The following is a 25,000-nucleotide window of genomic DNA, read 5'->3' on the forward strand; positions in this document are numbered from 1 at the left end:
ATTTCTGTAACATACATAAATTAACTAGAATTCTTATTACTAAGCCCATAGGATAATGAGGCTAAAAACGTAATTTTTAGGTTTTCATAATTTTTTGTTATTCAAGACTCGACATACCACTCGAAAACTTTTGTTAAAGTGTACATCCTTCAATTAATTAAATGCAATAAACCTTAGTAAAATAAGAACATACAAGTGACTCATTCATTCATCCAATTAGTTTTTAATTGATGGCAATAATCCTTTGGTAACTACTAACATTCTGCCAATTACAAATCGCTTGTACAAGATTACTAAGCAGAACTTGTCAATCATTCTGACAAAAGCAATGACATTTGCGAATCTAATTTACATATGCAATTGTATTCTGTGTATGAAATCACTTTCGTTCAATCATTTGTAATCTTTCATTAAGTGTCTAGTTTCTTGTCATTGGGCTGACACTTTAGTCTATCAATTTCCTGTGCAAAAAAGAAAAAAAAAGAAAAATCCGATCAATACTAATAGATTTATTAATTTGTCATAACTTGAAAGCAATGTCATTTCAGTTCAACATCTTCTAATATTTCAGTTAAACTTACAACATATAATTTACACTGATAGTTGAAACCAGTACCATTAAAATGTTCGTATCATAATTCATAGCATTAACATTGCTGTAGCCTATTCAAAACGTCCTTGTGTAGTTATCTGCCAGACGAGGGTTCGAAACCCAGCAAAAGCTCTATAGTCTCTTGTAGTGGCTGCAACCTCACTATCCTTGTGATCTAGGGATTGGGGGCTTTAGGGAGCCTGTAGGTTTACTTGCTGAATCATCAATAACCATTACCTGTTCTTCCCAGGTCCCAGCTTGATGGATAGGGGGCTTGGTCATTATCCTAAAAGCTAGCACATTATCACTGCGGTTCTTGAGTGTCCTTTAAAAACATTTACTCCTAAATACAAGCCTATGTTAACTATGATTTATGAATACGTGTATAATTTTTTTTTTCTTAGATAAATGAACTTGATATAAATTTAAAAAAAGCCGTGTTGCAATATAAATATTTTTATTTCCTGTTTCACTAAAAAGTCATAAAGCTTATATTTATTATGGTCAACTCACGGAGGGTGTTCTTTGTAATGTTTTAAACTTTTCATAATGTCTGTTCAAATGAATTCTCTCTATTTCTTTTTAACTATTCTATAGGATTATATATTTCGGTGATTTGCATATATATTTCAGAGTAATTTCCATTACTGTTTAGTTTTCATCCACCATTTTCCTTCGTAACTGTCACTTACACATTCCAGTTCATCTTCTATATACATTTACAGATTGGTATATGACCACATATTTCATATTCATAATCCAAAACAAAAAAGTGAGACTCTGATATTTTGCCAATAGTAGTAATGCAGGTCATAAATAATACTAAATATGTAAATAATTTATTATTCACTTTACTATTGACTCCACATAGCACCATAAAACCACAATTTCTACGCCATCAATTCTTGATTTCTCGAAATTTTCTGCATAAATGATATCAACGGTATTTCGATCATAGCATCAATTCATATTATTTGAATATTCAATTAGATTATAATATAAAATATTGGTAAATGAAGAATGTATATTATGAAATATATTTAAATTTAACACAAGGTATTATAAAAATATTATATATGCTCACTAATAAAGAATTTAATTATATATATATATATATATATATATATATATATATTCTGAATACGCATGGTAATGAAACTCTGAATTACAGAAAACCATATAAATCAGTTTCGTATACCGATCATCACGATACAAAGTCAGAATTTACAACATAATGAGAGCTTTGGTGCGAGAACTAAGAATTTATTCGAGACTTTGGCTCCACCAAGGAAATAAGAGACTTATAAATAGTGCTTTCGTGCCTGAGACTCATGGAAGTCGAGTGAAAGAAGCAGTAAATTCAGTAATATGAGAACCTAAACTTCAAAACCACGTATTTCGAACACCAGAATCAGAGGCAGAATATTTCGTTGTGTGAACTATGGATATTACATGTAATCCAAAACCTGTGAAAAGTTATAATAGAAATAACAAGTCTAGAGAGAGAGAGAGAGAGAGAGAGAGAGAGAGAGAGAGAGAGATTCATTTAACGGTTTAAACATGAAATAATTTTCATCATTAATACCCCTATGATATTATATTGATAGAATATGAACCTATCCTTTTCCTCTGAAATGGGCAATTTATACATTGTATTATATATTAATTTTTGAGTTACTTAACCTTAAAATAAGCTAAATTAATTGCAAATTACTTATATTATACTATAATTATTGTAAATTTAAAAAAAAAATAACAATGCTTAAGAAATTAGACTGATTTTCTTACAACCTGGGAAAATAGTATTTCTTTTATAAGCTTTCTTATTGGTTAATAATAGTTTAAGGTTAGCTTCACAAAAGCGGATTGATGCTGCGGGGTTTTGCCACGTGGATTAGAAATAAACGAAGATCAATGAGGCCTTCTGAGTGGCCTGGTAGTTTATATGAGCCCATACACTGTCACTGTGCGGCTGGTAAATTCACTACCGCTAGGAAATTATTCCGATAAGTAGTGAATGAACTGCACTGCATGGCTAGTAAATTGACTACCGCTCGGGAATTCTTCTGACCGGTAGTGAATGAACTGCACAGCTAGTAAATTCATTACCGCTCGGAAATTCTTCCGAGCAGTAGTAAATAAACCGTGCAGCTAGTAGTTTCCCTATCGTTCGGAATAATTTCCGAGCGGTAGTGAATTCACGAACCGTGCGGTTTCAGTATATCGGCTGAAAGAAACTACGAGAGCCGCTCGGGGGAAAAACCTTTCGAGAGAAGACATGCTTCCTAATGAGCCGAAGTATTTCCGTACGGGAAAAATCCGCTTGTGTGAAGCGACCCTAAAAAAAAAAAACACTCATTATTCCTTAAAAGGAACCTGGCCCTTATATTTCTCCCCCAAAAATATTTTTTCTGAAGAATTGGCATACTCTGGGAGACCATCATTGACCAGCTTTGTTCAAACTCCACAAAGGCAATAAAGAATATTCATTCCAGCAATATAAAGTCAATTCTTTACATTTTGAAACATTTATCCTTTCTTTTCAATATAAAAATACACATTTTGGATTTGCTTGGATCAAAATCTATACGAAAACCTTCACTGAAGAGTTAGATGTTGTAACCATGAAAGCAAAAGTATTATTTTAGTATCACAGTTCAATGGAAAACGAATGTTCTGGAATTAAAATGCAGGTATTTTTCGAAGAGTAGAGGCTTTAAACTGAATATGGACAAAACTGCCTTTCATGAATATTTCATCCTACACAGTTTCACTTCCTTTCAATAATGATTATGAAATAATTCTTGATACAAGTATTTGAATTTTGAAATCATTTTACATTCGATTTTTTTAAAAGCTAATCGTTATACGTGTACAAACTGACATATAAATACTCACGTATATATAAAAATGTATTAATATACATGTATCTCCCCTGTATAATGAAGAGCAAGTGTCTGAGTGTGTGTGTGTATATATATATATATATATATACATATATATATATATATATATATATATATTTATATATATATATATATATATATGTATATATATATATATACATATATATATATATATATATACATATATATATATATATATATATAAAGAGGTACGCTCATAAACCACACTCTCCCACTAATTTCTAAATCAGTGGGTTGTAGTTAGAAAAGGGGTAGGAGTGTGAAGGGTTGAATTTGTGTGGTTACGCCTGTGAGTATGTGTTTATATCTATCCAAATATTTAGATATCACTTTTAACGGCTCGTGTATACTAGTATATACATAACCCTCCACTTGTCAAATCAAACACATACAAAAAAGAAATTCAATAGACACTCCCTTTTCAAAGAGAATTTTTTTAACAAGTACTCAGCGTTAACAAAAAGGGAAGGGCTTAAAGGTTTAATAAAGAGAATCACATAAATACTCGAGCAGGCCAAAGGGATCTAGAATAGGATACAAGAAAAACATTCAAATTTTTACCTGTGACTAATTCGAAAGTGGGGTTGATATGGACTCAGTTTGGATGGAGGAAAAGAATGGGATAATACACACTAATGAAAGCAGTAGGACAAATACAGAGAGAGAGAGAGAGAGAGAGAGAGAGAGAGAGAGAGAGAGAGAGAGAATTATTGTAATCAATATTTTCACTAAAATTAATAAAACTATTATCATTATTAAAATTATCAAAACTATAATTATTATTATTATGTCATAAAACTTATACTATTAAGGCAGGAAAGAGAATCATATAAGACGTGATATTTGATATATATTATACAAAAATTCATTTAATGGAATTACAGTATACTGTACAAGAATCAAACAATTCAGGTAAGGTATCATACATAGTGTGTACCTACGATCCAGGGAGAGAGGTTGTGCTTTTTACATCCCTAACTAACTTCACATTATGTTTGAAGCCACACTTTCATCGCCCCACGAGTTATAATATTACAGGCGTAATTAAAATGCAATATTTGCATATCCATTTTCCATTTTGTTTGAAACCATATTGACTCTCGATTTATTTTAAATTCCGTATTACGTTGATATACCAATATTACGTTTTAGCATTAATGCTTCTAGTGTGATTCATAATCAAGTGACCACTATGGCTCATATGTGAAAACAATGGGGTAAACAGAACACTTTCCATGTTGTTTTAAACGTGAGATAAGCTATCTCTCTCTCTCTCTCTCTCTCTCTCTCTCTCTCTCTCTCTCTCTCTCTCAGGTTATCAGTGAACTACATTAATCACCTTTTTACAGGTGCATGTTATGTTTTCATGCAAATATCCAAGTAAAGAATACAAAGGCACATATTGATTTCACGAATACCAACTGATGTGAGGATCATTGTCCATTGCATATATGAATAAAGTAGTGAAATATAAACACTTCTCATGGAAAGAAATTATTAGTGAATAATATTTTCATACGAATATATTCCAGTACTATAAAATGGTAAATTTTAATGGCATTTGTGCCTTAGGAAAAATACAAAATCGGAAATTCAAGATTTTCTTAGAATGGTCCAGAAGAGACCGAAATATCTGGGAAAAGCAGAGATGAGACGTTGGAATGTTTTTGAAGTTTTGGTAATTGAAATCGAGGGCCTTTGCAGACTAATTGAGTTTGGCTTGAGAGGAAAAAGTAAGGAAACTCTCTCTCTCTCTCTCTCTCTCTCTCTCTCTCTCTCTCTCTCTCTCTCTCTCTAGATTTTTTTCGTCTTGAATTATTTTTTTACTTTATAGCTTTGATGCAGTTTGCATTAGTCAATCCTCATTTCAGAAACTGGAGACCACAAAAATTAATAAATTTTGCTTTTATTAAAAAACCAAGAGTCAGGAATTCACGAAATTCGTGAGCATTTTTCTCAGATTGGTCTGACTCTTCGATATCATATTTCATTTTTTTTTTATTCTTCCTGAGTGTGGTGAAAGGATATAATAATTTCTAAGAGAGACAAAATTAATTTGAAGATCCAATCTTGAGTCCTATAAACTTTAATGTCTATTTTTTTTCTTATAGTCTGTAAAAAATTAAAAAATGAAAAATTAATGTTCCTATTGCATGTATATATATATATATATATATATATATTTATAAATATATATACAGACACACACATATATATATATATATATATATAATATATATGTATATTATATGTATATACATATATATATATATATATATATATGTATATATATATATATATATATATATGTGTGTGTGTGTGTGTGTGTGTTTGTGTGTGTGTGTGGTTGTGTGTTTGTTTCTGTGTGCGCAACTGCATGCGTGTTTTAGATTTTCTATGTATGCATACAAAGTCCATATGTAACTATATGAATGTCTGTGTGTCCATGTGTGTGTCTTTGTGCCATAAATTCAAATGATAGGCAATGCTTCATTACATTGAATCAATTCTCTACCCCTCGCATAGAAAAATAAATGTCAAATTAAGCTTAAAACCAAATAACATCACAATCATATTAACTGACGTTGCTACGTGTTAGTTAATAAAAGCTGAGGCTGCAAGATATATAAATTAAGAATTATCTGCTCAAGAGGATCAAGCTTCTTTACCTCCGCCAACGAAGTTGGAACGAGGTTATGTTTTCACCCTTGTTTGTGTGTTTCTTTGTGTGTGTGTTTGATTGTGAATAGCTTCCTTGTCATAATTTTAATCGTAGAGTAATGAAACTTACAGGGGATTGACTGTTAGGTAAAAAGCTAGAAAAATTTAGATTTTGGAAGCTTATTGCTAAAGGTTAAGGTCCCTGTCTATCAAAATGTTCAACTCACGTAATCAACCATAAGTTTGGACATCATTGTCTCAGAGACTTCAAACTTGGTTCATATATGAGTGTATAAAATTCCACGCCAATTAGTACAGTTTCAGGTCAAAGGTCAATGTCAAAGTCGAACAAAAGGTCAAGAAATAAGGTGCCATTGGATTGATGCTGTATCCACCCACTTTAGCCTTCTGTAAGTGTAAACGTTTTAGATGATATGCAGTGAGAGTAATGGGAGTTGTAGCCAGGGATTTTAGTCAGCTGTATTCACGTATTTATTCAAGCCCTAGTGAGCATCAATGGGACAAGGTATTGGAAGGAAATGGAAATTATTCTTTGATAAAGAAGTAAAATACGAAAGATAAGTGTAAAATATTCTTGCCACGTTGCCTTCCATTATGACTGAATTGAAGCAAGGTTGGAATTACTGGCTTACTTTGCTTATTCATGATGTAGTTTATATTTCCTCGAACTTCAAAAGTTCAAACTTGCAGTAATGAACAATTTAAATAAATTATTTGAAAAAATTAACATTAAAGCCATCAAAGTTTTTTCTTATTTTGGGGTATCTGAAATAAAATTTTGAAATGAGGAACAATAAATAGATTTGCTTTATAGTTCATATTATTGTTACTTATGAACTTGGGAAGTATCCCCAACCATACAGTAGATATTCTAAGGGAATATACATATTTTTCACTTTATGTTTTTATGTTAAACTGAAAGAGTTTATTCATAAAATCACTGTTATGAAGATTATTATTTCCCCCTCCCTGTATTTGTTAAGAAACTTTAACAAAGATGGCACCACTGTTTTTACAAGGATATCAAAGCTGAGAGTTTAATTTTTTTTATGAATTCCTCTTTTGTTATCCTTGTATGTTAGCTCGTTTTCATTCTCTTCTAGTAAAGTGGTGAGTTTTCCAATTTAATCTTTTAAGCAAAGTGCGTCTAAGGCTGGGAGGAGGATACAGGTATGTTGCAAAGCTTTTTATTAATTTATTTCATGTTTTTTTTCTTTTTTCTAATGGCTGTTTAATGACCTGAATGAGAAAGGATTTATAACTGTTCCTGGAATCCTACATGAATAATTGTATGATACATTTATTCAGATCCGTGAAAAGTCAAGTTTGGCCGAATTTATCGCTTTCACTTTAAAATGGATGTTTCAAATTAGGCATGATCTACAGTGGTGCTAATTGGAATTTTTTTGTTTTAGTTTATTATTTTATTGATTTAGCTCGTTTTAGTGAGCAGCCTTTATATTTTCTGCATGTTTGGTATGTATACGTAGGCAATTTTTGCACGGGCATATCTTGTTTCAAAAAAAAAAAAAATTGGCTTTACCACCGTGGTAAAAAGTTCAATGGAAACCTATTCTGATCATTTATATTAACATGTCTGGACGTCTTGTTTTGAACTTAATTTGTGGCGATTAAGTTTGTTCTAAGGATTTTAACACTTCTATGCATGGCATATACGTTAGACTTTCCAGTTCTAATAGGGAGGTTGACTCTTGAAACTTTGTTTTAGTCAAAATATTCCCTTCTAAATAAGTGTAATGTATCTCGTAATGTTGTGAGCAGTGTACAAATAAGACTCCTAGCCATAAACCAGTTAGCAAACTAAATTAGGTTTATTTTGAATATGGCCTTTAACTAATAGTATACTGGTAGACTTTTTGATGTGCTGTTTTTTTTTCAAGTCTTATACTTTGACATCACTTTCTATTAAGTTCCAATATAGTACTGAAGATGCTTCGGAAGAAACTCCCAAGCTTCCATATTTTGAACAGGAATATGTAGACATTGGTTACGAAGTTAAAATAGAATTGGTTACTTGGCGTTGATAGTTTTCCTAAAATTAAACTTTGCCTCTAATTTTCCTATTTCTATGTAAAATATTCATTTAAAGTTTTCCTGACAACTGCAAACTTGGGTGGGTGTTATGGAAAATTTGTAGGGATATATTTTAGCTTTAAAATAAATTTTTGGCTTTGGTTTTCTTTATCGGTTTCCCACAATTATGGTACAGAGCGGTAACCATTAAACTTTTATAAGTATCAAACGTAATTATCAGGTATTTCCCACATTAGTCTAGTTGTAATTTTAAATCCATTTCATGGGAAAGTTTCCAGAAGATCCTGTAACATAATGCAAGTTTTCCGATCAGGAGTATTTAATGAATTGAGATTAAAGATTCCTAGTATGTCCAGAGTAAAGCTGCCATAAACCATAACTTATTTTGGTATAGTTAAAAGTTTGATAAATATTTTACTTATAGGACGATCTAAAAGTCGGGTCTTCATGAGATTTTGGTCTATAATTTATATTATAGCTTAGATGTAGCCTAAATTTATCCTAAATGAACAGAGGTAATGGACTGTTTTGGATTTCTAAAAATAATTCATTAACTTTTTCTTAAATTAAACATAAGACTATAATTAGATTATACTACGAGGTAATTGCACACACTCGCTGGTTTGCATGCTTCCCATAGATTTTGATTCAAAATATGGTACTCGTGAAATATTTTAACTTTTAAGTGTTAAAATCAGAAATTGATATGGAAGATATCCTACTGACCTTATAGGAGCATTTGACTAAAGGGTGCTTGGCACAGATTTCATAGAATGAATTTTGAACGCTAACCTTAGTTTCACATAATTAACTCAACTTTTGAGATTTAAGTATATTGGAAGAGTCATTCGCGATCGTTTGTGAGATATAGAATTAAATTTTGAACAAACAAAGTAGATGGATTATTTGATATATCAAATAAAGAAATTGCCAACCCATTAAAGACCTTAAATATGAGTGCATTAGTTCCCGGATGTTAAATGACAACCATTTCTTCTGCCCATGGTTCCATCATGACTGAGTTTGTCTCCTGCCTGGTATCTATTGTAAATTTGTGTATTTCGTGTTTGATCAAATTAATAACTGTTGCTTATCAAGTCAGATATTGGAGAAAATCTCCCACATGACTGGCATTGCAGCTCTGTTTTCTCTTGTCAGATCAGTGTCCAAAGACTATTTAGATTACTTTAGAAGAAAGCCTTGGCAGAGAAGATTCATTGATGAATGTGATGAATTAGAATGTTTAGATTAAGAGCAAAGCAAGCTCTGCCAGAGTAGGCTTAAGGAATGTGATGAGTAAGTATTCCAAAAATATTTATATTACGAAAAGAGCCATGGCAGAGTAGTTATATAATGGATGATTCATTTTCCAAGTATGTTTAGTATACGAGCCGATTCATCCTAAAGTAAAGACTTATTGAGGGATGTAAAAAATGTAGGATTGCCTACTATAATCAGATACCAGTTTCTTTGTCAGTGACTGCATTTTCCCATTAGTATCCCCACCCAGCCTTTTGCACAAACTACTTAAAAGGCTTTATCCTGTGATGCCGGGGCCAGCAAAGAAAGCTCTAGCACCTGTTGTCGCACACGAGGTTAGACGTATGTTTACTCCACAGCCTGAAGTATTGCATGGATGGTAACCTTTACATCATCCCTGACAGAGTTTAGTGTTATGCCTCATTTTTTACCTGTTACCCGACCCCTGTCAGGATGTTGTAGTGGCCCTTTTTTTGTTGCAGGCCGCTGGCAGTATGCCTACCACATGCCCCGTGGCAGTGTTCTCAAGTGTTCATAATAAAGCAATCCCTGTGGATTTTCCCAAGACCCCTAGTCATCATTTTTGGTCTCTCAGACCTTGATTCTTAATGCTTGCCGTGTCTCGGGTGAAACTTTAAAAGAGAAAGCAAAATGTTTTTATGCAATGACCCTTTAGTCTCAGCATTGATTAGTCCCAGGGATTCTAACCCCCCCACTGTTGTTTACCTCCCGTGGACTTCTTTAACCCACGTTAAGTTGCCAGTTTTGCCATTGGGACAAAACTATCGTATTTGTTGGAATTGCTCGCTGGAGCTAAGTTTCAAATTGTTAGCAGCATGTGCCGGGCCCTATCAGAATAGGAAAGTCTAGATAATCTGCAACTGGCTGATCCTGTCCTGACCTCTTGGTGAAAAAGTTACTGCAGGTTCGACATATAGATTATTGCATTCTGTCACTATCTGGGGAAAGATGGTACTCTTGAATAATGAAGGCCATTTATTGCAGATGTGAATGGCGAAGATGGCTTATGAAATTCTGAATTAAGACTTGATGAGAAAACTAGGAACAAACTTCGTGTAAAAGCTTCAAGGATTTTGTAGCTCTGTATGTAGGCTGAACCGGCATTTTTTTTCCAGCGTGTATTAGTTTAACACTGTAGGTTTTGATGAAAATAAAAGCAATTGTTAATATACCCTAAATCAAGGTTATTCGATTATAGCAAGTTTCTCATACTTAATGTGAACGAGTAATGGTTACTTTTTAGCTGCTAACTTAAGCTTGCATGATATTCTAGATATTTTGATAAGTTTACTGTCTCTAGTACATTAATCACTATTTAAACAGGCTAGAATTTTTATGAACTACATTTTGAATTTAACGAATGGTTAGGTTTTAATTTTATCTTGGTTCTACTCGTGGTGTTTATTCCTAGTTCTGCTGTTTAAATGAACTAGACAGATGTAAAAGAAAATTCAAAATTTTGGTTGCATTGAAGTATTAGATGGTTGTCTTTATTTACAGAATTGCAGTACTGACATGAGAAATAATAATGGATGATCAAGAATGCTAACCAAACCAGCCTCAACTATTGTGGGTGTATATTTAGTAAAAGGTAAAATATCTATTTTCTACTTTGGTCTTCCATACTAAAAATAAGTTTACATGCATCGTTGGTAAATTCATGTATGTATGAACTCTTCTAGGAAAGATTTGAAAACACCATTTTGATTTTCATGTTTAAAAACATTTTTTTCCTTCTATACAAAAGTTAACTTTAAGACAATATTTAAGATTTGGATTAAACCTACTTTTTTAATTAAAGTATTTAGTACTTGATAGTTTTAAAGAATTAGTTAGAAATATTAGTTTCAAGAATTAATTCATTTTAAAAAAATTTAATATTTTTAATCGGAGAGTTGCCACATCATAAAAAAATTACAAAAATTATAAATTACCCTCATTCCTCATTTAATCTAACTGCCCAAAAGTATTTGTTGAATATATTTTGAAATTTTATTTTTCATAATTTCAGATTTTTGGAGCATGTGACTTTTGAGGAACTACTTCAGAATAATGTACTGGACAGTCTTTACGAGGAGCTGGCACTTATCAGATTTAGTAACTGATTAAATCCTGTCAACGGCTTTTCAAACACATTATACTCTTAAAGTGAAGTAAGAAATTCACTGTTGAACTGTATCCTAGCACGAGTAAACTAGAAATTGGGTGTCTTCTCTTCTTTAACCTTAATTTTTTACTGTATTCAAACCATACTGGTGATGGGTAAATTAAACTGAAGTCTGAACTAAAAATATGATTTTAATGTTAATAGTTGGGTTGGGCTTATTTTTTAGTTTGTTTTTCATAATAGTGCATGCATTATAGGACTCTTTTCTTCATTGAGTATATCGGTGTACTGACTCAAAAATAGATTGAAGTAAAGAAAGAGATATTGTCTCAATTTTTATTTATTGCCCATGTGTTTTGGGTGTATGCATTGGGTAAAATTTAAATCTCCTTTACTATACAGAAAGCTAAAAGGTGGAGATTAAGACTGTGAATAAAGAAATAATTCTACAATTAGTTAGCGCTTTCAATAGAAAAAAAGTTTTAGGGTTCAATGATATTAAATTTAAACTTAAAAATGGCTTCGGGCCCTACAGTAAAGTTATAAAAGAAAAAGAAAAAATTCATGAAAGCTTAAGCAGATAAGGATTAGAAAATATAGCAAATATACTAATAAAATGCCTAGGTATAATATTTATTGCTTCAAAGTTTTGTTCTAAAAGGGACTGAGAAAATTAAATTAATATGGGGTCTTTTCAGGGTTTTCTGAAGAGTAAATTTTTGCTGATATTGGAAAATAATTTTTCTATAGAGTACTAGATTTGTGCTTGCTTTAATGTATCTTAGATAGTTTGGTTATATTAATATCATTACACTGGTTATATTTTCTACATTCTGAATTTACATTGTAAAAAGGAATGCCAAGAATTTTAAGAATTTTAATTTATAACTGGATTAACTAGTTATCAAACTAACCTGTTGGTAGTGCAACTGGATAAATCTATAAAATTAAATGTAATGATTTTACGTAGGCTCAATTTTTTTTTTCATCGGCTTTACGTGATCCAAATAGTAAGAATTAAAGTCTAGGATTAAATATATACTTTTTCATAGTCTTTCTCCATAACTATATAACCTTGCAGTTATTGAAGAATTTCTTCGATGGGCCTTTAATCGAAATACTGTTTCTGTGAAAAGGCAGTTTGAACTTAATATAATTTGTTAAAAGCTATTATTATTAGTTAAAGCTAATATTAGTTAAAGCTGATGTAATTAAAACTCATGTAATTAAAGCTCATGTAATTAAAGATAAGTTCAAGCTAGTATAGTTAGTTAATTAGTTAAAGCTAATATAATTTAGTTAGCTAATATCATTAGTTAAACATAATGCAATTAGTTAAAATTAATCTTTTTCTAATTGTATGGAGCTCTACAAACTCTCCATAAAACTTTCATAATACAGCAACTCTTCTGTCAATACTCCAGCAACATTTATTCTGTAGATATTCCCAGTTTTCTAGAGTTTGAAGCCATACAAACCTCGTTGATTCCTTTTAGAAGTTTTAATCTATTGGTTGCTTTCTTGAGTAGTAAGTTTACTTTGTTTGATTAGATTTTTTTATAGTAATACAGATACCAGTCACCTGAAGCTTTGTTTGTAAGCCCATAACCTTTTAGAAGCTTAATGGGGAAGATTATCAGAGCGAAATAGAAAAGATATAAGATTCAACCTGTAACATATAAAATTATCAAATAATAAATTCAATCATTGGATGGAAACTGTATATTAGTTGTTAAATTAGTGGTGATTGAAATGGTATTAGATACTGTTGATAGATTAGATATATTTAATTGATGTATTAATTCTTCAGTAGGGAAATTTATTCTTAATAGATGATAAATTCTGTGCTGGAGTGATTTGTCCATAGGATATTTAGTTGATAGTTTATATATTCTTAGTGATCAAGTTTAATTTTGTTGTTGATAGATTAAATCTAAGGGATCTGTGCAATATTTCAGTTAGTGATTGAAATGGTATAACAGTGATAAAAACGGCAAGCATTTTATAAACCTTTGGATAATTTAAATTTGTTCTTTTAAATTTATAAAATCATACAAGAGCCATTATTTAGCAAAGATAATTTTAATAACTTTATATATAATCATGCAAAACTGAAACCTTGTAAGATTTTACGTTAAAAAGTTATTTATACAGATAATTTATACAAATGATAGAACTGGTGTATAGATGATACAACTGTTTGGTGGTAAAATAATAAAAGTGTCAAGTTCTTTTTTAATATCAATGGGATTTTGGCTTCCTCTGTGGATATTCTGTTTAATCTGAATTTTAACAGTAAAACTGCAAGGTTCTAAACCTAAAGTCACTTTAGGGGGAATATAAATTACTATTCTTGAACCATTTATTAGGTAGTGTGGTATTTTAACTTTGTGGTTTCATTAGCCTAATTGTTTTTCTCATCTTGCACCTTATGCTGATGTGGAAGTTTTTCACCATAAATATTTCATTTATTCTTCTATGAGTTGATATTGGCAGGTGAAATATTAGTGTTACTGTATAATGAAAATATAGTTCTTGAATGAATTTGGTTTTAATGAAAATATAGTTCTTGAATGAATTTGGTTTTAAGGTAAAACTAATGGAAGGTTTTTTTTTTTTTATCTTGCTATTTCTGAGGTGTTTCCACTCCGATAATGTGTTTACTTGTCATCATACCTCATAATTCCAGATATATAGAAATGCTGCACATCTTGCTTCACTAAGAAGTTAAAAGTTCTCTTCTATTTTGCAGGATAAAATTAAAAAAAGGTCAATTAAGATGGAAGAATTAACCCTGAAACAGAAGCCTGGAGAGATTGTATTGCACCTCAATGCTAAGAAAAAATATTGCACAAGTATAGATTCTGAATGTGTAATTAAAGCAGCACAAACATGTGACTAAATTCAATCTAATGACGGCAGACCAGAGGTAGAGAGACGTACAGGTAATTCAGAGAAAGATCGAGACAGCGGTGATGCAGAGAGACGAGATGCAGCACAGATTATGTGAGAGATTGAGACGTAGCGTTGAGGCAGAGAGAGATCGAGACGCAGCGATGAGGGGCAGAGTCTTAGCAGAGAAAGATTGAGATGCAGTGAGATGCAGTGTTGAGGAGGAGGAGAGAGATGCAGGGTCTGTCTCTGAGATTAAGATGTTGTGATGAAGAAAGCAATATGCTAAGTGATTGAGAGATTTTATTCTGCTTCAACATTTGATATTGTCACTTAGCAGAAGAAGAGAAGAAAACTTAAAAAGCAGCAGGCAAGAAAATAGCAGCGTCACTTAGCAGAAGAAGAGAAGAAAACTTAAAAAGCAGCAGGCAAGAAAATAGCAGCATCAGTGAGGGAGAGAGACAGACTTTAGTGTTAACTCAGAGAGAGAAGTAACACTAAGAGAGAAGAAGCAGCAGCGGTAGAGAGAGAAGAGAGAAGAAGCAGCAGCGGTAGAGAGAGAAAAAGCAGCGGTGAGTTGATGTTATTAAGTAATGCAGAAATTTTCTCTATTTAGCAGAAGAGAGAGAAGGGAGAGAAGGTAACTATTTAGCAGAAGAGAGAGAAGGTAACTTTCAAAGCACAAGGCAATTTATCAAATAATTTTATATTATAAATAAATATGAAGTTTAAAAGGTTTATTTCTATTACATTCATGTTTTTATTTTTATGGTCCTTTCTTGAGTACATTATAAACTTCTCTTAATGAGGTCACTTTTCCTATTGTGATCACTATTTTACTAGTCCACTTTGCCCTATTTACTGCCGTAGTAAAAGTACTCCAGTCATGCAGACATCTATTCAAATGGTTGTGAGAAGTGAGCTAGAAATTCTCTTGTGAGAAACTCTCTTGTGAGAAACTCAAGCTTAATTTTCTAGTCACGGGACAGCAGCTTAACACGTTTAACCCATGGCTCTTCGGCAGTCAGTGTCTGCTCAACTAACTTAGGGACTCGAGGGACTTGTCAACATCCTGTGATGTCTCCCAACCTGAGCAATGGCTCTTCCAGTTACAGGATCTCGGCTTAGCACCTGTGCTGTTATAAGTTCATTTCTCTTCACAGAATGTCTGCTTCACAAACTATAGAGATGGCATGCATTCGTTTAGTTTCTGAAAAAGATAAGACAAATATTAAAAGATACATATTAAAACAGACAAAGAAAACTTTGTGACTAATTTTATCCCCTTGTTTGCCTTAATGGTACAGGTGCTATGAGCTTATAATAAAAACTGTTCAAACTTTAGTCATTCAGTTACATAGCTCAACTTAAAGAAAACTAACTGCTTAGTACTAAATCTACATAGCTCAACTTAAAGAAAACTAACTGCTTAGTACTAAATCTGATTTTGAAAACTCATCATTACTAAAACATTATTCACACCAACGTAAGCTGGAAAAACGTCATCGTAGGTAAAGATATCCTTACTATTTTATAAAAGAGCACTAGTATATACTTAGAAAACATAAGATGCCAACATTCACCTGAAATTAAAATGAATTTGCTATGAACATTTCAACAATATTTAATAGTTACTTAGCAGCACTTACGGCAAATACAGATCTATCTCACTCACTTGCAACAACGCTTGACAACTCTTATACTATTACCATTTGTTTAAAATATCTTGTATATGAACCAAGTAAGCTAAAGCTAGGGATACTTTGGTAAGAGCAGATCAAGAGACATGTGAACCTAGTGCACTAAGGCTAGGGAAGACTGAAAAGCAGATCAAGCGCCATGAAAAGAAAATCTTGCCTACTCATAAAAATGACGAATATTTAAGACTACAAAACTTAAGGAATTCAGACATTATTTACTTAAAACTTCATCAAAATATAGATTTCACTGTATTTCTTACAAAGGCACAGTTTTTAATATGCCAGCTACGATTATTAACACATTTATCAATTTTTTTACTGAAAATAATTTTGAGTTTAACAAAAATAATAGCTATAACTTTTGTGACCCAAATCTGTCATGAGGCTCCAAACCAAAACATAACCTTTAGGCTACTAATTTGTGAAAGTTTGGAGAAGTTTAATAAAAACTAAAATGAGTCTCCTCTATAATGAACTTTTTTTTATTGTCTTAATTGCCTTAAGTACTTTATAGATTAACATCCTTAAAGGGAGGTTATACCAATTTTTGGCCAAACTGTCCAAATTATGTGAGTGTACAACTAACTATTCATAGATATGGTCATTATGAATAGAAAAATAAATACCTGTATTATACAACTTGCAATAGCATTACAAGTTGATCGAGGAAAGCGATGGTACAATCAAATGATAGGTTTTTTGGTTTCCGATCCAAAATGAAACACTACGATCCAGATATACCAGGAATGCATATCTGAAAAAAATATTTAGAAATACAATAAGAATCCAAGTACAGAATAAGTTTAATAGTTAAAACCTTCAATAATGGAATAGGATGCACTTCTGTAGGCCTAAATTTGCAGAGGCACAACTTGTACATTTAAAATTTTTCAATTGTACAATATTTAATAAAAAAAATAGCTTATACTTTAAGAAAATATGGTTAGGGTATTTACCTATTAGTAGTCACAAATCAACCTAACTTTCTTTACTGTTATCTAACAAATATGCCACATACTCTAAACTTGAAAACCTAGTACCTCAAGGTGATAGCTTGGGTACCTCTCGACAATAAATGCCACTCCAACTGAAAATGTCCAGGGTTTACGAGATGGTAAATCAGTCCATCAGTATCATTGAAGCTATGCAATGTCAACCAAATAGTTTGCCTTATATCACAGCCTTTATGTAAAGACAACAGATTGTGTGGAAATATAAAGACAATTTTGATAAAATCCAACTATATAGTGCTCCCAAGCCTATATACTGGGTTTTTTTTATTATTAGGAAAAGTTCTCAGGGCACAGGTTTCAAAGATATTGTTTAATCAAGTATAATTACAGATGATCCCATAGCTGGTGTCATAGAAAGTAAAATTTAAATATTTTCTGTACAAAATAAGTTATTCCATGAAGCGTTGAAGATAAATGGTTTTGAAAGGCTTCTTTACTCTTGTTGGAAAGAAAATTGAAGAAAGATACATTCAACAAGAAACAGACCCTTCAAGTTAATAGAAACCTTAATAAAGTTTTCCTTCTGCAATGACAAAAATTACTGAGACAGCAGCATGTTCTCACATCATGCAGGTGTATGGAGAATACCTTGAATTCTAAGACATTCAGACAGGAAGCCCATATAATTTTGGAAATCTTACATTGACTTTATGACCATAATGCATACTCCCCTGAGGGTATCACGAGAAGGCAACTGACCATATCAACTGGACTCTCTCCAGGAGATGATTCTATGGGCGTTTGCTTATAACAAGTTTAACTATGCCAGATATCTGCCAATATACTAATACACATGTCCCGAGTACATATTAATCACACAGAGGTGTATGGGCATTTCATGAAAATAGATTTTCCAGCACAGCTGGAGTCTATCAGTTCATTTGGTTCGAGTTCCAGGTGATCTGACCATAGAATTAACTGTAAATAAAGATCCACAACAAGACGGAAGAAAACAAGCAAGGCTTAGGGTACAGAAGAATGATACAAAACTAGATCTGCTTGATGCAAAAGAATGCTGCAGGCCCTCCAGGAATGCTTACAGTTCACCACAAGTAGACATTTTTGGCACTAACCCATTTTGGCTAAAAACATTTGCACCAACAATAATGGTAGGAAATCCATACAACACGAAAAATGCTAGTTAAAAAAACATATGGCTCAAATATTTGGTGTAAAATTAAAGTACCTCACTATTACTATACTCTGTTAATTCATGTCATGTGCTCTTATCTTTTTACGGTCAAAGATATCAAATAAATTAAGAAAATGTAGATTTGCTGGCAGCCTACCAATCTTTAACCTTTTCTGACCTTGCCAATTAGAGTGAGCTTGGGAATATATTGAAACACCTTTCAGCAATGTAATATATTTCTTAATTTGATATTTCTAACGGTCTAGATGTCAAATTGAGGATTTGGCCCTCCAGAGATTATGAATGAGTTGATAAACCCTTACTAGGGGGATATTATTGCAAGACATTTGGCCTTCCTTGATCTCTATGAACACCAATAAACCCACTCATATGAGGTTGTCAGAAAAAGTAACATATGTATTTCATCTCTGGTATTTTCAGAGTTTAAAATCCCTTTTTTTTTTGTTTTACATGCATGCCACGTTTTAGTAAATATTTTAAGATTAGCACAGTTCAGAGTAAAGTACATAAGCACGTTGATTTTCCTAAATATACCAACCCAAATTTAGTGGGATCAAAAATTCTTCCTTTGAGAAACTTTAGTTTCTCAAACAAGTGGAGAAAGAGGAGAGCTCTTATCTACTTTTCCAGAAGTCTGGAGTAAATTGCTTGAATATATCACCTGATAAGCATATCACCTGATAAGCAAAAATCTATGATTCATTTACTGTGCCAGAATACACCGGATTTCATATAATTTTATTAGAGCTCTTTCAAGTACTAAGTATTGTTTCACTATTTTCTTAACTATTAAAGGTTGTTCTTCAAAATGCACCACAAAATGATATTATAGTTCTTCAAAATGCACCACAAAAATTAAATGAAAGACCTCAAACTCCTCGGTGCATTATAAAGAAAACTTATAAAATCCTAGAATTGATCAACTATGCCATTTTCCTTAAGAATAACTTATTTACCAAAAGAGGTGTTTTACAGTAACCTGTTCACAAGCCTATGTATAAATACTGGCTAATAAAAATCATAATCCTATTGACTTTACAAATATTTCAAAATCACCAACCTCATTTATCACCATTTTGTTGAACCGTTTTTTACCTTTTTTAAGACATAAAATAATAACAATATTGAAGATTTACATTATACCCTTAATGCATCCAATTATTTGTCACAGCAAAATCCTTCACCCAACTTATAAGAACCACAAATCAGGGAGCCTAATTGGCATATTAGAGCCCAGGCTTACTCATCAGGAGTGCCCATCCTTTATCTCTCTACCTTACTGCACAAAAGATTCAGACTAAAGTCAAGAATTAAGAACAATGATTGCTCAAGTAGCTTAGGAAGTGCCTGAGGGAACGTGGGTAATGTACGGCCTGGCACTTTTGGTTAGACACTCATCATATTCCATATCTGAAACTTTAAATTTTGCAGTAGTGTAAGGGTTAACTTTGGTTATTGGGTACAATTATGCAATATATGGTTCTTGCATAACCATAAGATAGGATAGAGCCCAATCATTGCCATTGCCAAATTTTACTACGTTGCACTGTGATTATTGCATTAACAGGACATATATTTTTTATAACCTGTTAAACAATGCTGTATATTTTCCATTGACCATTTTTGTAGTCTACTGTTTTTGGCTTTATCCTTTTAAAAACAAATAGCTTTATATTTGTTAAACAGAGAATGATATAACCAAACACTACATTAAAATCAAGCAACCTGAATCTGAAAGGATATATGCTTCATACTTAATATTTACTTTACTATTCATAACCAAACACTACATTAAAGTCAAGCACCCTAAAGCTGAAAGAATATATGGTTCATGCTTAATATTTACTCGACTAATCATGTCCAAACACTACATTAAAGTCAAGCACCCTGAATATAAAAGGTTGTTGTAAGCAGTGAAAAGTTTCTACAAAGGTAGTAAAGCATGTGTTAGAATATTTCATAGTTAATATTTACTTGACTATTGATAGACCAAGGCTTTTTATAGATTATCACATTTAAAATCATGGATATCTACTTCAAGGTTATGACACCTAAGACATTCCTACAATCTGTTTTTGCCCTGCCTAAAACTCATGATGGGTAATCAGGTAACATAATCTAGTAGTATCAATTGGACTTAACAATATACTATTTATCAATTATTGAACATTGTATACAATAACGACTGGCACCTAACTGCACAGCTCGAAACATGCTAAATAAATTTGATATTGCATACATTCTAAAGGGCACATACAAGTCAGCATCACACAAATGGGATACTTATATCATAAAGGCTACATGTAATCAATATTGTGACTAATATAATTCACACTTCTCCATTATCATTAAAGGAATGCATATAAAATAAAAAAAAGCCTTCACACAAACTGTGTCAAAGACTGACCACTGAAATAAATTTTTTTTAATTGTTTCAGTTGGAAAATGGTAGAGGTATTATGCATAGATATCCCCTGTAGGTGTAGGAACTTTCCATGTTATTTCTGACAGTGCTGAAGGTTTTGCATTTAACTAGATTTTGTTTTCTGATCATTAGATTCAGAGTGAAAACCAACGTGTGAAAATTTAAGGGGTTCATACAGCATATTGTGCAAAAATAAAAAATGACATATATATATAATTGAACTATAAAGTCACAATGCTAAAGGTGTGCCGCTACTTGAAAAGCATCTTCAAAGTTTAAATTTTGAGGGCAGGTCCGAAAATCTCCCTTAACACTACGAAACCTCTGAAAATGTGATATTTGTAAAAAGGACTGGAAAGTCTTGGTTTGGACATATATGCTTCTACTAAAACAAAAGTGTGTGCATGGTAAACATCTCCAAGGCAATCTTTACTCGAGGCAAGTAATTTAGGTGACAAAAGCCATTAAAACCAGGCAACTCAGGTTTGCAAAGGGAAGAAAGAATGTAGTCCCGTTTTCTTGGCAAGTTTATAAGAATTTTCCAAGACGTCATTTGTGTATTGCTCTCAACAACAATGCAGTCATTATTAATGTATCATAATTAGATACATTTACATTAACACTTACCTTAAAGGTTTGAGGGTCAAAAGTTAAGTTCCTCGGTTGCTGGTGCATGGGATAACTGGTAGTTCATCTCCCATATTAGGAAGAGTACAATTTTGTGACTTCTGGCAGAAAGATGGTGTGTTCCAACGCCTTGTGCTGGTGAATAGAATAGTTCATAAAACACATGTTTTGGTGCAAAATCTAAAAGTAATTTTACATAAACATATGAGGAGTTAAGAAGTATATAAATCATTGCCTTTTAATTCCACTTCAGAGATTGTGCTTTCACATCCTGCCAAAACTTCTATCTTTTTTGGTATACGCAATTGTAATGATCCATAAATGAATGATGGTCAAAAAAGGTATCCTTAGCTTCCTCTTGCAAGATTTGAATAATCTTGCTCCAAGATAAAGGCCTACATCAGTTAAATTTGGATCTCCTAAACTGATATTCAAATCCCCAAATTCCCAGTATTGTGACATTCTAAGAAAGTGACAATGAGGACTTGGTTCAGAGATATATGCTTTTATTAAAACAAAATGCACATGGTAAAACTCCCAAACAAAAAAGTAAGACGTGCAAGAAGTAATTGACGTGCTGCTCAAAGCAATAATGCAATCATTATTAAAGTATCACATTCAAACATTAACATTATTCCTTACCTTAAGGCTTCGAGGTCAAGAGTTAAGGCTCCTCTGTTGCTTGTGCGTGGGACTACTGATAGTACACCTTCCATAGTTGGGCGAGTTCAATTCTGTGACTTATAAAATGGAAGTTGTGATGTTCTAACCTCTTGTGCTGGAAAATAAAACTATTCATGAAACAAGGATTTTGGTGCAAAATTTGGTAAAATCAATTTTAGATAAGCATCCAATCAGTTAAGAATTTTATACACATTTGTTTTTGGTTTTTCCATTCCACCACGGAGATTGTACCTTCACAGAGTGCAAAACCTTATTTCAGTATGTGCAACGGTAATGACTTGCCACAAGATGAAAACCTACATCAGTAAAAATTTGGGTTTTCAAATCGAGATTCACCCATTTGCAACAAAAAATGCTAAGCCCACCTATAGCCAATAAGGACTAGGATTCATTTTCTAAAACTTCAGAACATATTAAGACCTCCAGTTACACAAAGTCTGTAATATCCATTCAACGTTATGGGTAACAGAACCTTGCCAAAAGGACGTTGGAAGGAAAAGATTAATAAAGAGGAGAATTTTATTCTCTTTAACACAAGTTTTTTTCAAAGAAATGCCCGTAAATGTAATTACGGAAAAATCACATACACGACACTCAGCAGTTATAATCGCCCGCGTTTAATCAAGGTGTAAAGATTCATGACCATGGCAATGGTAGACAATTGAACAGGTGAATGTATGGTTCCATACATTTAACATCCCACTCTTTACAGAAAACCATAACATTGGTTGACAAAATATAACTTAAAAAGAGGATTGTGGGGGATTAAGCAGCTTTTATAAAACCATATTACCAGACTTGTTCATAACTATTTGGAAGCATTTAATAGTTCAAGGTTTTAGATAATGTTTACATCATAAATAACATTATAAATAAACTGGATTTTTATTTATGGGTGTCGACTATCATAACTAAAAATTTATAAGCTTTGAGTTAGGGTGGATCAACTAGCCTAACTTAAGAAACCTGGAATTCTGATAGTTAACATGTGTGAAATATTTAGTCTAATGATGGAGCTTTGATTAGGATGGATCAACTAGCATAACTTAAGAAACCTGGAATTCTGATAGTTAACATGTGTGATTTATTTCGTATAATGATGGAGAATAAAGCCAAGTACATGTTTGAAGAATGGCCCTAGCACAAAGCTACAACCCATCCCTTTGTTTGCAGCACAAAGCTACAGCTCCTCCCTTTGCTAATTGTGTATCCATGGCTCGAGCACAAAGCTACAACCCATCCCTTTGTTTGGAGCACAAAGCTACAACCCATCCCTTTGCTAATTGTGTATTCGCCTCTAGGTCTGTACATCAGTGGTTTTATTCGGCCAATTATAAAATACTTTCAAGTATTTATTCTGTTCTTTTATATCATCTTTCAGCGAACAAGATAGAATTGGGAACATATATCTGTTTGAATTGAATTAGAAAGACTAAATATAAACTATTATAAATACTACCTCATGGCGCTAATGCATGTAATGAAACATGTTGCACTTGCTGGAAGATAGTGAAATGAAAACGTTAAATTAAGAGTGAAGGAAGCTGCAGCGAAGAAAAAAAATAAACAAGGCGATAAATTAGATAATTAGAATAATGACAAAATACCAGCCCATGGGGCTAACGTAGCAAAAAAGGTTTCACCTGCCAGAACATAAGAGCAATGAGATAATGGTAAATTGCAAGTAGTGCGGGCTAAGGTGGAGCAAAATCACATTTAACTTTGTGATAGATTTTTAAGATAACATTGAAATACTAGCCCATAGGGCTAATGAATACAGCAAAACATATCCTACCACCCAAAACATGGGAGCAATGATATTAAATTGTCAGTGAAGCAAGGTACAGCGAAGCAAAAACCAATTTAACTAATGTGATAAATTGGATAATTACTATAACTAAAAAAATAAATGCCCACAGTGCTAATGCACATAAACTCATTCTCTTTGCCAGAACATAGGAGCAATAAGATGTGAAATCATCGGTGATCTATTGAACTACAAGATAAACTAAATCATTGAAAGAACGCAAAAATACTAGCCTACGAGGGAAATGCATGCAGTGAAACATGTTCTGCTTGCCAGAACATAACAACAATGAGATAATGTTAAATTTTGAACAAAGTAAACTATTGGGAAACAAAGACCAATGAATCATTAGGTGTTAATTTAGCATACTAACATGTAAGTATGCACAAGTAAGCTACATCTCAGTCCTTTGTTCATTGTGTATTTACCCCTTCAAGTTTGTATCAGTGACGATTAACGCCAAAATACTAACCAACAGGACTAATGGGTGTGGTCAATAGTCTGCTTGCCAGACCATCAGAGCAGTGAGATAATATTTATTTGCGAGCGAAGCGAGCATACAACAGCAGAGGCCAATTAAGTCGTTGGCTGAATTAAGTAAAAAGGTATTTGTAATACGTTGAACACAATACGAATGACTTACTAGAAAATGAGATGAAAAGCTTTTTTCTATGCATCAAGCATGCATTACAAACAAATACTACAGTGATTTGCCCATTTCATTACTGTTCAGTTTTAATTACGGTAACTTTTTATTACGATGACTGACAAAAACAAAGTTTATGAATGTCAATTTGAATTTAAACAAGTAAACAAGTTCACTATAGTTTCAGGAGTTTCGAACATAATTGATATAGAGTAGTGCAAAGTCATAGCTTTTCATTTATGGTTGTCGACCCCCAATACCTTAAAAATATGGATTTCCGCCAGGAATCATTATCAAAAACTTTTAAAACACCATATAATATATTAAAAACCAGTCTTATTTTCTACAGTTTATTGCACCATTCTATAATTTTACTAATTTTACAATAAACCGACTAAAAAGGTTTAAT

General features: G+C 32.4%; 4 long non-coding RNA genes across 5 annotated transcripts in view; 2 read left to right on the plus strand and 2 right to left on the minus strand.

Annotated features, from left to right (window-relative positions):
- The window catches only part of LOC137642853 (uncharacterized), a 233,269-nt gene extending 218,677 nt beyond the window's left edge, over positions 1–14,592 (plus strand). Inside the window, exon 5 of the long non-coding RNA XR_011044905.1 lies at positions 14,414–14,592. This is a non-coding gene — a long non-coding RNA (uncharacterized lncRNA). The remainder of the gene's footprint in view (positions 1–14,413) is intronic.
- LOC137642856 (uncharacterized) overlaps positions 1–25,000 on the minus strand; it is a 236,374-nt gene that overhangs the window by 210,703 nt on the left and 671 nt on the right. The window lies entirely within an intron of this gene.
- Positions 7,335–11,742, plus strand: LOC137642854 (uncharacterized). 2 transcript variants are annotated; one of them, XR_011044907.1, is made up of 3 exons: positions 7,335–7,371; positions 11,038–11,128; positions 11,549–11,742. It is a non-coding gene; the product is annotated as an uncharacterized lncRNA (long non-coding RNA). The 2 variants fall into 2 exon arrangements; XR_011044906.1 differs by lacking the exon at positions 7,335–7,371 and adding an exon at positions 10,519–10,620.
- Positions 15,303–22,248, minus strand: LOC137642855 (uncharacterized). The gene is made up of 4 exons (XR_011044908.1): positions 22,097–22,248; positions 21,455–21,589; positions 16,863–16,990; positions 15,303–15,746 (listed from the first exon to the last, which is right to left on the minus strand). It is a non-coding gene; the product is annotated as an uncharacterized lncRNA (long non-coding RNA).

This window comes from Palaemon carinicauda, chromosome 6 (genome assembly GCF_036898095.1).
Source record: "Palaemon carinicauda isolate YSFRI2023 chromosome 6, ASM3689809v2, whole genome shotgun sequence".
NCBI classification, from domain to species: Eukaryota; Metazoa; Arthropoda; class Malacostraca; order Decapoda; family Palaemonidae; genus Palaemon; species Palaemon carinicauda.